This window comes from Triturus cristatus, chromosome 8 (genome assembly GCF_964204655.1).
Source record: "Triturus cristatus chromosome 8, aTriCri1.1, whole genome shotgun sequence".
In the NCBI taxonomy this organism is placed as follows: domain Eukaryota; kingdom Metazoa; phylum Chordata; class Amphibia; order Caudata; family Salamandridae; genus Triturus; species Triturus cristatus.
Genome location: NC_140591.1, coordinates 817,288,332 through 817,303,269, shown reverse-complemented (window position 1 = coordinate 817,303,269; position 14,938 = coordinate 817,288,332). Strand labels below are relative to the sequence as shown.

The 14,938-nt window shown below is 43.9% G+C and overlaps 1 protein-coding gene across 1 annotated transcript in view; it reads right to left on the bottom strand.

Moving 5' to 3' along the window:
* ITGBL1 (integrin subunit beta like 1) overlaps positions 1 to 14,938 on the bottom strand; it is a 1,349,590-nt gene that overhangs the window by 572,931 nt on the left and 761,721 nt on the right. The gene's annotated exons all lie outside the window — the stretch shown is intronic.

Below are 14,938 nucleotides of genomic sequence, written 5' to 3'. Positions count from 1 at the left end.
AGCTGCATTGAGGAGACCCCACCCATCAACCAAACCACTCAGCAGGAGGCACCCACGGCCCGGCAGTCTCCCAAAACTCCCAGGAACAACACATGGCCTTCCAACGCCGTGCGCTGGAGGCCCAGAGGGAGATGGTGCAGGTGGGGTTCGACCTCATGGCCACCAAACTGGACGCAATCCACGGCTGCCTAGGCCCGCTCCATGGTCTCCAACAAGACCTGACTGTAACCCTGGGCGGACAACTACGCTACGCTCGCAAAGTTTGCGTAGTTTGTGCTATGTCACACTACACGTAGCACAGTGCAAAATCGAGTAGCGTAGCGTAGTTGGCATTTTTTGCTCGCTCGCGGTCCTCAACTTCAAGTTGCCGACCGCGAGCAAGCAAAATGACATCCCGGGGAGACTTTTTCTGCGCTCAGGATCAGCAATATCAAGTTGGCGATCGTGAGCATGGAAAATAAACCTCAATGACGGGGAGGTCAGGTTTCTCATTGCGAGTGCTCGAGAAACTACCAGTCCGCCTTGAGAAAGCTGCCGCTCGAGTAAAAATCTACTCGAACGGCAGAAAACGACAGCTCGCACTATGCAAGATGCCGTTTTCAATGATTGCACAGTGCGGACAAGCATCCGGCACTGTGCAATCATCGCGAACAGCGCACTACGCAGTTCACGTAGTGCTACGCGTATCTCACGAAGTGCACTTCGCGTAGCTAGGCGTAGAGCTACTACGCGAACTACGCCCAGGGTTACCTGACTGACATCGCTGGACTCCTGACACGGAGAGAAGAACACCTGTCTGCTCAGAGGGGCACCAGCGATACCAGCCGTGAGCTGGCACATGCGGAGGCTTATGGAGGACATGGTGCGGATGGAGGCAGAAAGGATGGCAGCCACCGCTGCACATCAGCGAAATGTAGCTGGGATCTACCATGCCATGCAGATTATCATCATGCCATTGCTGCCACAAGGTGTGGCGCTGATGAATGCTGCTGCCCCTACACCATCCACATCTCCACCCCCTGGTGTGCCATTGCCTCACAGTGCGGCAGACGTATCCACTCTGGCACATGATGTGTCAGTGGCACACAGTGCCTCAGCCAGTACTGCAACACCCACAAGTGGGGCAGGGCACACATCCAGGGACCAGGACGTGGATAGGTTCATGATCAGGAGGCACTAGCAATCATTTCCGCCACCTGGCCTGTTTCTGCTTGGTCCCGCACGTGGCCTCATGACCTTCCACTGACCCCCAATACACTCTGATGCACTCACCTTGAACAGCGACATGGACTGCCATATCCTGTTCGATGACCAATGACACGGCGACCAGACTGCAGACTGTAACCTTCCTCTTCCGCAGTACTTGTCATCCCTGGATGGCACTCCACAGGCCCATATTGTGTATTGTGCTCGTCATTGCCCTGTACCGCTCCAGCTGCAGAACTGCACTGGATGTGCAATAAACATCCAGTGACACACTGCTGTGTCATGTCTTTCATCATTCATGTATGAATGTGTGGATGATTATAGGGACAGTGATTTCCCTTGCGTCAATGATGCTCATCCTGTGGGATGCCAGTCAGAGGGTGCTACATTGCATATTGTGTACCGGGTCCCTTGGACACTACAACAGGGACACAAGCATCAGTCACTTCCATGTCCGGACATGGACTGAACCACGCCCAGAGCCCACGAGCCATTGCTGCAAGCCCTGCGGCCGGCGTACGGCAGGCCGGACCACTCAGCTGACGCTCCGAGGGGGGGCCCTCATTGCTACCCGTCGCAGGCGTACTCACTGATGGTGTGCAGGTCACTTTTCTAGGTGTCAGCATGTCACAGCCACTCCCTGAGGGCAGGTTTGCAGGCACACCACACCCATCCGGCACCGGTATCACAGGCTATGTGACTCTGCCAACATAAGGGGCCGACGACGTCACATTCCCCTCTGCCGGTGGTGACTGGATGACGGACGCTCTGCGGTTCTCAATCATGAAGGGCCCATGAGTTGTTCCGCACAGGGTTAGTGGCACCCGAGGCCTTGCGGCCGGCATGGGCCTACCACCACGTGGCGCTGACTGGGGTTGCACAGGGTTAGTGGCACCCGGAGCATTGCGGCCGGCACAGGCACCCCGCCACGGGACAATGACTTTGGGTGCACTGACTAAGTGGCACCTTAAGCTGCTGAGCGGGTGTGCAGCCTGTGTTGATGCCCCGTCCCGGCGGTCTGGACTGCTCAGGTTTTGTGTTCCCCGCTGGACCGCAGTGTAGGCCAGAGCCAGCGGGCAGCGCGGGCCTACCGCCACGTGGCATCACATCCCGTATCACAGAGTTAGTGGCACACATTGGGCTGAGCGGGTGTGCAGCCTGCGATGATGCCGGCTGCACTGGTATGTCCTCTGCCATGGAGTAATCAAGACCCAGCACCAAACGTGAGACCAGGTGACCTGCGTTGAGTGGCTGCATGGTGTAGAGGGTGCCATGTCCACGGGCCCTGGGCTTGTGGCTTGCAGCGGCACGTGGTGGGACCTCCTGTCTACACGCCGGTGGCAGAAGGTGAGCAGTGAGGGCTGGGTGTGCATGGACGGGCATGCTCCAATGGGTGGCGTGAGGGGCTGGGGTTCAACTGCCTGGGTGTGCATGGGCGGGCAGGCGAAGTTGTCTTGTGCAAGTGTGTGGACTGTGCCAATCATTTATCTGGACTCTGTTTCAGATGATGGCTCTGTCTCAGATGTGTGACCTGGTGTACTGCTATACATACCGGCAACTGGTTGGAGACACACCGGTGGCAGCAGGTGAGCAGCATGGCCGGGGTATGCAAGGACGGCACTCTCTCTCTCTCTCCCCCTCTCTTCTTCTCTCTCTTTCTCTCCCCCTCTCTTCTTCTCTCTCTCTCTCTCTCTCCCTCTCTTTTTCTTGCTCTCTCTCTCCCCCTCTCTTCTTCCCCCTCTCTCTCTCTCTCACTCCCCCGCTCTTTTTATCTCTATCTCTCTCTCTCCCCCTCTCTTCTTCTCTCCCCCTCTCTTCTTATCTCTATCTCTCTCTCTCCCCCTCTCTTCTTCTCTCTCCCTCTCTTCCTCTCTCTCTCCTTCGCTCTCTCTCTGTCCTTTGATGTGCGCAAGACACACCTTCTCATCATGATTTTTGTCTTGCAGGCTGTGACCTACGGAATGTCCCGAGGGGAGCCGACATGTGTCTTCATTTCATTTCAGTGTTGACTTTAATAAAATTTCATTTGTTGCTTCGAAAGTGAATGCGTGATGTTCATTTCTGTGATGACACATGCATGTCACCAGTTCTGATTGTGCGATATCAAAGGGATTATTTTGTACATGTTTAGGTGTAGCTGATGTGGCATGTCTTTGGTCGGGGTTGCCGGGGAGGGTTGGTCCTGGGGGTGGTGGCAGGGGGTGTTGTTGCCCTTACGGCCTTCCGGGCTGCATGTCCAGTTGCCCAGGTGCATCTGTTGTTCTTCAGGTGTGGCTGTGGGCTGTGCTCCCTTTTGTGGTGCAGGCTGTGGTCCGACTTTGCACCAGGTCAGTGCAGGTGTTATTTTCCTGCTGCTAACCCACCTTATTACCTGTTTGGTGTTCTTATCGCAGTTCGGTCTGGTCGTTGTGAATGTTGTGGAGTGGTGTTGTTGCGGCTTTTGGCATGGGAACGCCTACTCTGCATCTCATTAGCGATAGTTGCGGGGGTCATCTGTGGTGATGTTTTTTGTGTCTGCTATTGCGGGTATACTGGTGCTGTGGGCTGTTAACACCAGCTTGTGATTGGTGCAATGAGTTTATCGCAACTTTGGCTGCGATAATGTGCCGTTAATTCGGCGATAGCTCCTTGAGAATATGCCCCGAGTAGAATTGCTCCAAGTGCCCCTGCCTTGGGAACACCTATGGTTCCACAGGTTATATATGACTCAATGAATGGAAGGGTACTTCAGGAAAAGGAAAGAGAAGCAATAAATAAAAATAGAGAAGAACCGATATAGAAAATAACCCAATTTAATACACATCCTGAAGCACTGACTATACAAGTGACTATAAGTCCAGTCGTTCCATTGTATGGGGATAAAGTGAACTGTCCCAAACCACCAATTATGACAACTCTTATAATCAAACCTAGAAAAGAAAATATAATAATTGATGATCAAGCCAGTGAATGTGATTCGGTAATTTCCTTAATGGATTTACCGATAAGAAGACAGATAAATGAAACCCCGAGAAGAGTTGCACCTAGTTGTTCAAAAGAAATACACTTAGAAACACCTACAGGAACTAAAAGTGCCACAATAGTATCCCCAGAAGAATTAGAAAGATGGGCACAGGGAATGGATAAGCCGAAACAACCAATAAAGATTTTAGATATTTACAAATTGAAAGTGGAATTGGAAGAAATGATAGCTGGAAATGTGAGATTAGACAGATTAAATGCTTACAATGAAGAATAATTATTACTAGAAATGCAAAAACATTTCATGAGAAATTGACAGATCTTGCTTCCGAAATGGGGATTGAAATAGGGAGATCGAAAGTACTACAAAAGCCATATAGAGCAGAATTTAGTGCTAAGGTTTTGGAAAACATGAATGTGTCTGGAAGGAAATTGCAGGTTAAGGAATTGATGACCATCTTACAAAAATGGGGAGACTTAGACAAATGGAAAACTAGGTGGATGAGGAAAAGGAAGAAGCACAGACTAACCGATCGACATCTGCATTTTTATTGAAAGAAACCAGAAAGGCAGAAAGATTGTGTCCTATGAGAGAAGGCCCAGGAGGGGGATATGTGCATGTTCCATGGACTCGACAAGATATTTGGTCATTTACTAATGATTTCCCAAAGTTAAGAGAAAAACCCGTTGAATGGTACCGACAAGTTGAGAGGTTTGTGAAGGTTTCGAAGGTTTTGTTGAAAGATTTGGATGGTCTATTTGACATAGTGGTGCCGGTTGATTTATGGACAGAATGTAAAATTACAGTTGATTGGCCTAGTGAAGAGTACCCAAGGGATGAGAAAACAGGAGCCCCTTCAGAAGAGGTAATGAAGAAGTATCACCAAGTGATCACTTTCTTGAAAGGGAAAATCCCACTGAAAGAAACAGATTGGGTAAAAATAGATTGAACAACACAAGAAGTAAATAAGACTGTACATGCTTATTATGAGCGTCTATTACAGGTGTTCAAGCAGTATAGCGGTTTTGAGAATATCGGAGACAAAGGCATGGGTCATTTTGTATATCGTTTTGTGTCAGGTTTAAGGCCAGAAATCTCCCAGATGATTCAGCAGCACATGTTGTACTGGCAGGCAAAACCTATTGACGAAATCTTAAAATATGCCAAGTATTACGGAGACGATATTGAATATAGACGTAAAAAGCTGGAGGAAAAAGTGATGTGGGCAAAAGTGAAATTGACAGAACATCAAGAGCTTAAATTAAATAGTCAGACTGATGATCATGTGAGAGGACAGGGTCAGAATGATAATGTGGGGAAAAAAAGAGGACGAATGAATAGGGAGGAAGCAAAGAAAAAATGTCCTTGTCATGGGTGCGGAAAATTGGGACATTGGAAAAACGAGTGTAAGAATATTCAGAATAATAATGGCCCAAATCAAAATTTAAATTCACAGATGCAGAATGAGGTGATAATGAGTCAACGGCAGCAGGTTGTAAATCCACAGAGTCAGTTGCCACCTGCCCCTATGCCAAATTTTGTGAACAGGGCAAAATACAGTGTGGACACCGGATTTCCAGGAGAAAGTGGTAAGAAAAATTCTGTAACTTCACAGTTTCTTTTGCAGAATAGTTATCTTTCCGGAGATGAACAATGACGGTGCCTGAGGGGGGAGGAAGAGGAGTGTGTACTTGGCGCATCCTGACCGGTAGATCAGTCAAGTCCATATATTGATGGTAAAGTAGAAGCAAAGGATATTACCTTTTTGTTGGACACTGGTGCTACCCGTTCTACTGTGAGAACAGCAGAAATTCCAAACCTACCCCTCTCGGGAGAAGCCATCCAAGTAGCAGACGTTTCTAATAAACAGATCAGAATCCCAATTACAGAACCAATGGAGGTGCACATTGGCAAATTCAGGGAAATGCACAAGTTTGTGGTGTGTGATTCCAGTTCTGTAAACTTGCTAGGGAGAGGTTTATTGTGTAAAATGTGCAATATTTTGCACACCGCATGGTGTTGCAATTCAGACCCCTGATGAAGACGGGGTCTATAAAATAATGTTAGCAAAACAAAGCACAGAGATGTATTCAATAATTACAAAAGAGGATTTACCTGATTAATTAAAAACGACTGTGAACCCAGAAGTGTGGGATTTTACTGGAAAAGAAGCAGGGTTGATGTCAAATGTAGACCCAGTGAAAGTGACTGTGAAGGAAGGTGCAGTTTATCCAAATACTCAACAGTAAAAAATGAGTCCTGAAGTTAAGGCTGGTGTTGCAGCAGAAATTGATCGAATGATTAAACAAGGTATCCTGAAGGAAATCATGAGCAGTCCTTGTAATTCGCCTATAATTGGCATTAGGAAACCAAGCGGGAAATACAGAATAGTCCAAGATTTACAAAAAATCAATAACATTGTAGTGCCTTGTTATCCCTTAGGGCCAAATCCAGCAGTGATTTTATATCAGATACTGTGGAATGCAGGGTTTTTTACTGTAATTGATTTATGCCAAGCATTTTCCTGCATCCCTTTACACCCCGACAGCCAGTATCTCTTTTCGTTTAAGTTTGAGAAACGTATTTTAGTCTGGAATCGAGTTCCTCAGGGGTACACAGAAAGTCCTTTGATATTCAATCAAATTTTGAAAAAGTGTTTAGAAACTTTAGTGATGCCCAGAAAATCAGTCTTAGTTCAATATATCAACGACTTACTCATCGCATCAAAGTCACGAGATGATTGTGTTACTGATTTGATTGCCCTATTAAATCATTTGGCTGATGGTGGACAAAAAGTGTCATCAGAGCAATTGCAATTTTGTAGAACCGGAGTCAGATATTTAGGCCACCAAATAGAACGAGGAGTGTGGAAAGTCACCCCCGAAAGAATAAAGATAATAAAACAATCGCAGTTACCCCGAGCCCAAAGAGAGATTAGGATGTTCCTTGGAGCGGTGGGGTACTGTAGGCAATGGATTGCAGGTTTTTCGTTGTTAGCCAAACCCTTAATACAAATGACCAAGAAATGAGCAAAGGACCCAGTAGAATGGAATGATGAAAGCATGGAAGCATTTGTGAGACTACGAAATTGCTTGTGTGAAGCCCCCGCTCTAGGTATGACAGATTATACAAAGAATTTGTACTGTTTTGTTGTGAAAGAGAAAGTTGTGCACTCTCAGTTTTAACACAAAGACATGGTTTAATTTGACATCCAGTAGCATACTTTTCTGCTACTTTGGACCATGCAGCGTCAGCATTACCTCGATGTTTAAAAGCAGTAGCTGCTACCTGTATGAGTCTGGAACAAAGTGAGTCAATTGTGATGGGACATCCTGTGAAGGTGTATTTTCCACATTCAGTTAAGATTCTTTTAACAAGAACTCGAACACAGTACTTTAATCCTAGTCGAATGACTAAATATGAAAGAATCATTTTAGGAGCAGAAAGTGTGACAGTAGTCAAGTGTACTATGCTAAACCCTGCTACACTATTGCCAAATGTACATGGAGAGGAAGTAAGAGATGAGGTTGAGCATGACTGTTTGGATATGACTGAATTATGCACTAAGCTCCATCCAGACATACAGGAAGAGCCCCTGAAAGAATCTGAGCATGCGCTATTTGTAGATGGGTCATGTATGTGGAATGAGGAAGTAGGATTAAGTGCTGCTTATGCAGTATGCACATTGGCTGGAATAGTCGAAGCATCCTATTTACCAGGAGTCAAATCTGCACAAGTAGCCGAATTGATAGCTCTGATTAAAGCTTGCAAAATTGGGAAAAATTGGAAAGTAACCATATTTACTGATAGCCAGTATGGTTACTGGGTTGTACATGATTTTGGCCAGCTCTGGATGCAGAGGGATTTCATGACTTCTTCAGGATCCCCTATTAAAATGGAACATTTGTGAAAGAATTGTTAGAAGCAATCCAATTGCCAAAAGAAGTGGCAGAGGTCAAGTGTGCTGCACACCAGTCAGGAGATGACTATCTGGTAGCTGGTAATCGATATGCTGACCAGGTTGCCCAGTACTGTGCCAGAAATAATTTGGCAGTGAAAAAGAAAATTGAAACCAGTGGAATCAGCTGCCAACTTATGCTACTCTCAGGAATAGAAACATGGGAGGAAGTAAGACAACTGCAGGATGAGGTGGAAGTGAGTGAAAAGGAGGAGTGGATAAAAGTAGGATGTCAGATAAGAACAGAGGATGACGTGTGGATTCATTCCTATGGCAGAACAGTGATGCTAGATTGTTTACTTTCACAAATGGCCAGAATGTATCATGGAGACACACACATAGGAAGGGATGCCATGATCAGGCTCTTTAGACATGATTGGTATAATCCGAGATTTAGGGCTGTTGCAGAGAAGCTTTGCCAGAGATGTTTAACATGTCAACAAATAAACCAAGGCAGGAAGACACTGGTCAGTTGGGGAAAAATTGGAAAAGCAGAATGACAATTCATGAGGTTGCAGGTAGACTTTATCCAATCACCAGCTTGCAGAGGACTGAAGTATGTTCTTGTTATTGTTTGTTTGTTTTCCCGGAGGGTGGAGGCATACCCTACTAAGAGAAAGGACAGCATAACAGTTGCCAAACTGCTGTTGAGGGAGCTAATTCCGCGGTTTGGTTTTCCAGTAACTTTGGAATCAGATTGAGGATCTCACTTTAATAATGAAATAATTCCATTAATCTGTGAAGCATTTAAAATTGAATAAAAACTGCACTGTGCATATCGCCCAGAGGCTTCTGGAGTGGTAGAACAAATGAATGACACAATCAAATCAAGACTGGCAAAAGTGTGTGCATCCACCTCATTGGAATGGCTAGATGCATTACCTCTTGTTCTGATGGGACTCAGAAGTATTCCTGACAGAAACACAGGATTGAGTCCCCATGAAATTATCATGGGAAGAGCAATGAGACAAGCATTTAAACCAGGGCACAAACTGTTGAATATAACTGATGATTTGGTATTAGACTATTGCAATGGATTGGCTGACCTAGTGTGTTCTGTCTCTCACCAGGTTGGAGAAGACGCAGTTGCCAGGCAGCCGAATCAAGCACATGATCTGAATCCCGGAGACTGGGTGGTGGTGAAAAATCACACTCGAAAGTCGTGCCTAGCACCCTGGTGGGATAAGCCACATCAGGTTATATTGGTTACAACAACAGCAGTAAAATATGCAGGAATACCTAACTAGATACATGCTAGTCATACCAAAAGAGTACCAGCTCCTGATGAAGAAGGGCCTCAATTAAATCAAGCAGTTGAGGCTGCTGAAGGTTGTGCAGCTGAAGGATCTAGAATAACAGATCCTGAGGTAGCTGACCAAGAACAACCAAGCACAAGTCAGGACGACTGGATACCAGTGGTTTACATACCCCAGGTGATTGTTAAAACAAGAAGCAGAACCAGACTAGAAAGACAGGAAAATAGAGAGGACCAGACAGGTGAAGAAGAACAAGCTCAGGAAAAAGATATTATAGCTGTTGGAGACCCTGAGCAGGATCAGACAAAAAAAGAAAAATATACTTAGACAGAGGTGAACCAATACATTCACGAATCTGGGGAGGGACAGATAGGTCTAGAAGAACACGTTCAGGCTGCAGAAAACCATTGTGCAGTAAGACCTGAGCAGGACCAGTTAGGAAAAGAAGAACAAGTTCAGGAAGAAGGAGAACAAGACAAAATATGACCTGAACAGGGCCAGATAAAGGAATAAGAACGTGTTCAGGCAAATGAAGTCACAACAATAAATCCTGAACCAGGACAGATAGAGAGGGATTCTGATGACGAAGATATTCAAATTGTGCCACAACATAACGAAAACAAAAGAATACTTGAAAGAGACGAGGAAAGTGAAAGTGCATTACAAGCCAAAAAGTTTAGAAAAGGTGATAATTGGCCAGGTGGTGTTAAAAGGTTAAAATATCGCTTAAGAACAATAAGTGAAGAACCTGAACAAGTAAATGAAGTCACTAGTCAATCTGGGCAATTGACTGAGAAACCTAGGCGAAGAACCCATAGACTACAAATTTTTAACATTAAGTTCAAAGGTACTGAATGGACTCATGCGATTCTTGAAGAATTCGAGAATCTAGATTTGAAGGAAAAAAATGACGAAGAAATAATTGCAGAGCAGATTGATGAAGGAGAAGTGAGACCTCCTTTTAAAGCTAAAGTATAAGTTCAACAAAAGCAAAGAAAAGAAGATAAATCTTCTTAGAACAAAATGACCGATGATAGAGTTGCTGGAAGACCAAAACAAAAGTGTATAAAGAAATATTGTAGACTATGTATATGTAGTATATTTTTAGGACTGGTTAATATTAACCATAGCCCTCTCTTATTTGATGGTAACAGAGAAGAAGAATAACCCAAACACAAATGAAAAGGTAGCTAACATCAAAGGAGATAGAGTAGCATTAGAAGCACCAGATGAGTTAGACCTACATCACACTGTGACTAATAATGACACTGCTTTAGATGTATTCACAAAGTTCTTAGTACGATATGTAGACATAAATTTAAAACTGACTATAACAATGTATTTATTGGTTCCAGCGAATGTGAACATAATTTCTTAGTTATTGGGGGATGGGGACTAAAAGGTGGAACAGATCCAGTTTTCCCTGAAATATATTATGTATGTGGGAATAAAGCCTATTTTAGTCTGCCTGCACATTGGTATGGGAGTTGCTATTTTGAGATAGTATTCCCTAAAGTATATCATGTAAAAAGAATCACTGGAACCAATGAAAACACAAAGGAACTAACACACATAAAAAGAGCTTGTTTTTCAGAAATAGTAAGTGACATATTTAGTGCATTGATACCTTCAGTGGGAGTCATTTTAAACTCACAACAAATTTGTCAGTTATCAACAGTGGTCAATCGTCTATCGACGGATACTGCTGAAGGGTTCTTAATGATCAATACGGAAATGGTTGCAATAAGGTCAATAGTTTTACAAAATCGACTTGCTCTTGATACATTATTGGCAAAAGAGGGCGGAGTCTGTAAAATGCTGAAAGCGCAACATTGTTGCACTTATATTCCTGACAAAAGTGTCGAAATTGGAGGGTACATTAAAAATATTTCTAAGTTGGAAGAAGATCTGAAACCACTGGAAGGTTATGATGTATGGAAGAAATTTACAAACATTATTACTTCAAAGGGAGTTGGTTTACTAATATAGGCAAGAGTATTATAGGTCAAATAATACTACCCATATTTGGAATAACAATATTAGTTTTAGCAATAATAAGATGGTGCAATGTTGTAGAATAAGAAAGAGATATGAAGTGAACGAAAAAGGAAAGAAAAGAAAGTATGAGGAAATACAGTTAGAAGAAATGAAAGGCGAATTGTATAAAAGGATGAAAAGTTTAAAAGGCAATAATGAGGAAGGAAACGGAAAGATTGAAAGGGGAAATGAGATGTGCTAAAGTTGGCATCTGATTAGGTGATGAGTAATATTATGATGGCATAAAATGCCAACAGAGAGGGGATTGATGGAGCAAGGACTCGTGTAAAGGAGACTTGCTCGGAGGCGATCCTCTAATATAATTTCTAATATGGTATTAATTATGTTTTGTGTAACTAATATGCACCACATTCCATATTCTAGCCAGAATGACGCTTGCCTATGTGTTATACTAACTAGTAACTCGAGTGAAACTTAAGATGGCTGCTAACGCGGGAAACTGCACTGCGCATGCGCCAACTGCATCTACGCAGTATGACGGACTTTCTCTTGGAGGGAATTTTCTGCAACTGCGCAATTGTATCTAAAATGGCCGCTCGGAAGCTAACATGCTAAGCATCTGCCTTCCTGAAACTAAAACATGCTATTTACTAAATGCTAATGCGGGAAGAGCTATTATAAGTAAATGGGATTAGAGTTGAGGTGGGTGGTATAGTGAAAATATTTTATTTTGAATTTAATATGTTTCTTTCTGGCCTCTCTGCTAGTTCGTATTTGGGCCCCCGGTTGTAATTGAAGTCCATACTGCACGTGACTTTCGCGCAAGCTCAGTAATAACCAGCCAGAAGCCATGATGGTGTACTTGAATCTCGCTCAAGGCCACATTTGCAACATGTCCTGGGAACCTGTTGGACATCCTGAAATCTGAACAAGAATAAAGCAAAATTTATACAAATTGTTGGGAAAATAGATTAATGGGCGGGACCATTAAACAAAGGACTAAAGAGAATTATTAAAACTTAGCATGGTGTGATGATCATCCCCCATTGCCTGTCCAATCAGAATTAGATATTTCATAAAGTTGAAACATTAAGGGGTGGTACATGCCATTAGGAAAGTATAATTGAGGTAATCTAATTAGTTAGTTATGCTCGTGTTGCTGAGATGTTGAGAGACCAGGATGCTGTCCGAGAGCTGAATAAATGCTGAAGAATTATCGAATTGCAGAACTTAGATTCTAAACTTAATTAGCAATAGAAGAAGATCGCGGAAGAATCGAGGAGGAAGATAGTGTCAGAGAGAGGTACGACGCAGGTGTCGGATCTTGAGGAGGTCACCTATCCTGTCCTCTAACCTGTCCTGAAGCTTTGTCACCTGATCTGTCCCAGGGGACTTTTCCAGCTCCGTGGCCAAGGGGTTTGTTTCCATACCATTCTAGGTAATTATATTTCGGTGTAGTATGTCATTGTACAGCTCTTTTTCTTCTCTCTTCTCCAGGTACTGTCATTGTTGGTAATATTGTTTAATTAGATGATTCACGTAATTGTCCTTCTTCCTTGGAGAAATTGAGTTCTTACTGCATATGAATTTGCTCACGTGAAATTAACCAGATAAACATTTAAAACGTTCCCGAGTTTGTGATTATTTCAAACCAGAAAGAAAATTAGATCTATGTCATTTCACCATCAACTAGTTCCAAATAAAAGGTCCATTGACCAGAGAAAAGAACTTTTTGATTCAGTGAAAGATTAGTTAAATTAGCTGGTAACTAATCTAGAGTATTTACAAAAATTAACCCTTAGTGGGATTTACTAGCCTATGTGACTGTGTGTGAGTTTATGGGCCCAGGTGAGTATATGGTAGTTGAGTACCTGAGGTTGGTTACCCGCTGGATCAGGACCCCCATGTCAGCCATGACAGTCATGGAAAGAAAAAAGTTGCAAAAGACCCAGACACTCAGGTCGGACTGGCCATTTATCCCATTGAACAGTTCCCATGGTGGTGAGGGTGGGTCATTGGAGGCCAGTTTTTGCATGCCCAGGCTGTGTCTTGTGATTGTCACTCTTTCCAGCTCCCAGTGGTTAGTAACCGCAGGCACACTTGGGGTGTCAGGAGACAGAGAAACAGTGTGTGAGAAGGGAGGAAAGAAATGTGGTTGTTTGAAAATTTTTGCCAGGGCTATTTCTGATTCTCAGTTTGGCTATAGAAACCTCCCAGCACATAGGGAACATTATAGTTTTGTTGTTTGCGAAGAAATGTCCGCAGTGCAGGGCTCTGTCTTTGAAAATAACTATGCCGGCAGATTCACCTTGCCACCTGGGAGTACCTGTCATCAATGTATTTTCCCAATAAGAGGTAACTGCCATAAATGCAGAAGCCACTTTGGGGAGAAAGGTCATAAACGAGACAGTGAACTCTAAATCTGGCAGGCGGGCTGTGGTTGGGGTGGCCACCCACTCCACCATAAAGAGATGTGCCCACCAAACCTTAAATGACTCCTTAAACAATTGAGCTACACAAGTAGATTCTTTTTTCTTCTCCACCTTGAAATCAAATTTTCTTTTATGAGCCTTAAACCTAACATGGTATTTTCGATCAACTGCCCTTGAAAAGAGCTGTCTTTTCATCCACTATTTATTAAAAGTTTAACCAAAGATTCATTTTATAGACCTAAACTTGTGAAAATACGTGAACTTGTACAATTTAAGAAGCTAAAAAAAAATTACAACGTTTTGAGTCTGCTTGAATCAGCTCATGCAGGTTTTTCACATCCCCACTTCACTGCACAACTTGGCTAGTGAAAGGGCAGAAAGAAGGGTGTAGTTGCAGTGTCAGTACTAACATCAGATGCTGAAAATAGCCAGCGCTAATCAGGTGCAGGGATGATGAACTATTTGAGAGAGAAGTCACACGCATGTCCCGAAGGTGGCCTTTCTAAACTGAGTGCTCGACTGCTCGCCATTGAACAAGCGCTAATGGAAGGACCCGCAGAGGGCGCAGCAGGAAAGACATGAAATGTGAGGTCAGCGGCAGCCATTCAAACACAGCCCGGGCCTTCACACCGTGCGGCCTGCACCTATAATAACTTCAATTACCCGTCCTAGCGAAAGCCAATTTCGCCTCTTCTTCACGTCCCCTTCTTGAGCCACAAACCATGCTTCATATTTTGATAAATCAAAATAAATGGGATCATGTTGCTGCTAGATGGATTTTTGGTCTCTTCCATCTGACTTGTTTTGCTTTTGGGTGGAATACGCACCTGAGACTCCGCCGCGCAATGCCTACTCGTGTAGAAAAAAAAATCCGCTGCCACAGCTTTTAAAAAGCAAATTAACTTTATGGAGCAATCATATAAAGCTGAGCATAAGTGAACGGGTAATTAGAAGCCGTCGTCAAATAAAAAAAATGGTTTTACGCCTTGCATTGTATATCTTCATACCAAGATGTAGCACGGTCGATCTATTAAAAGCCTCTGCTCGTCGAGTGTCGTGAAATACGGCGGAGCAGATGCTAAGGAATAAAGTCTGCAGTCAATCTTCTTTATGTGCACAGGTGCAA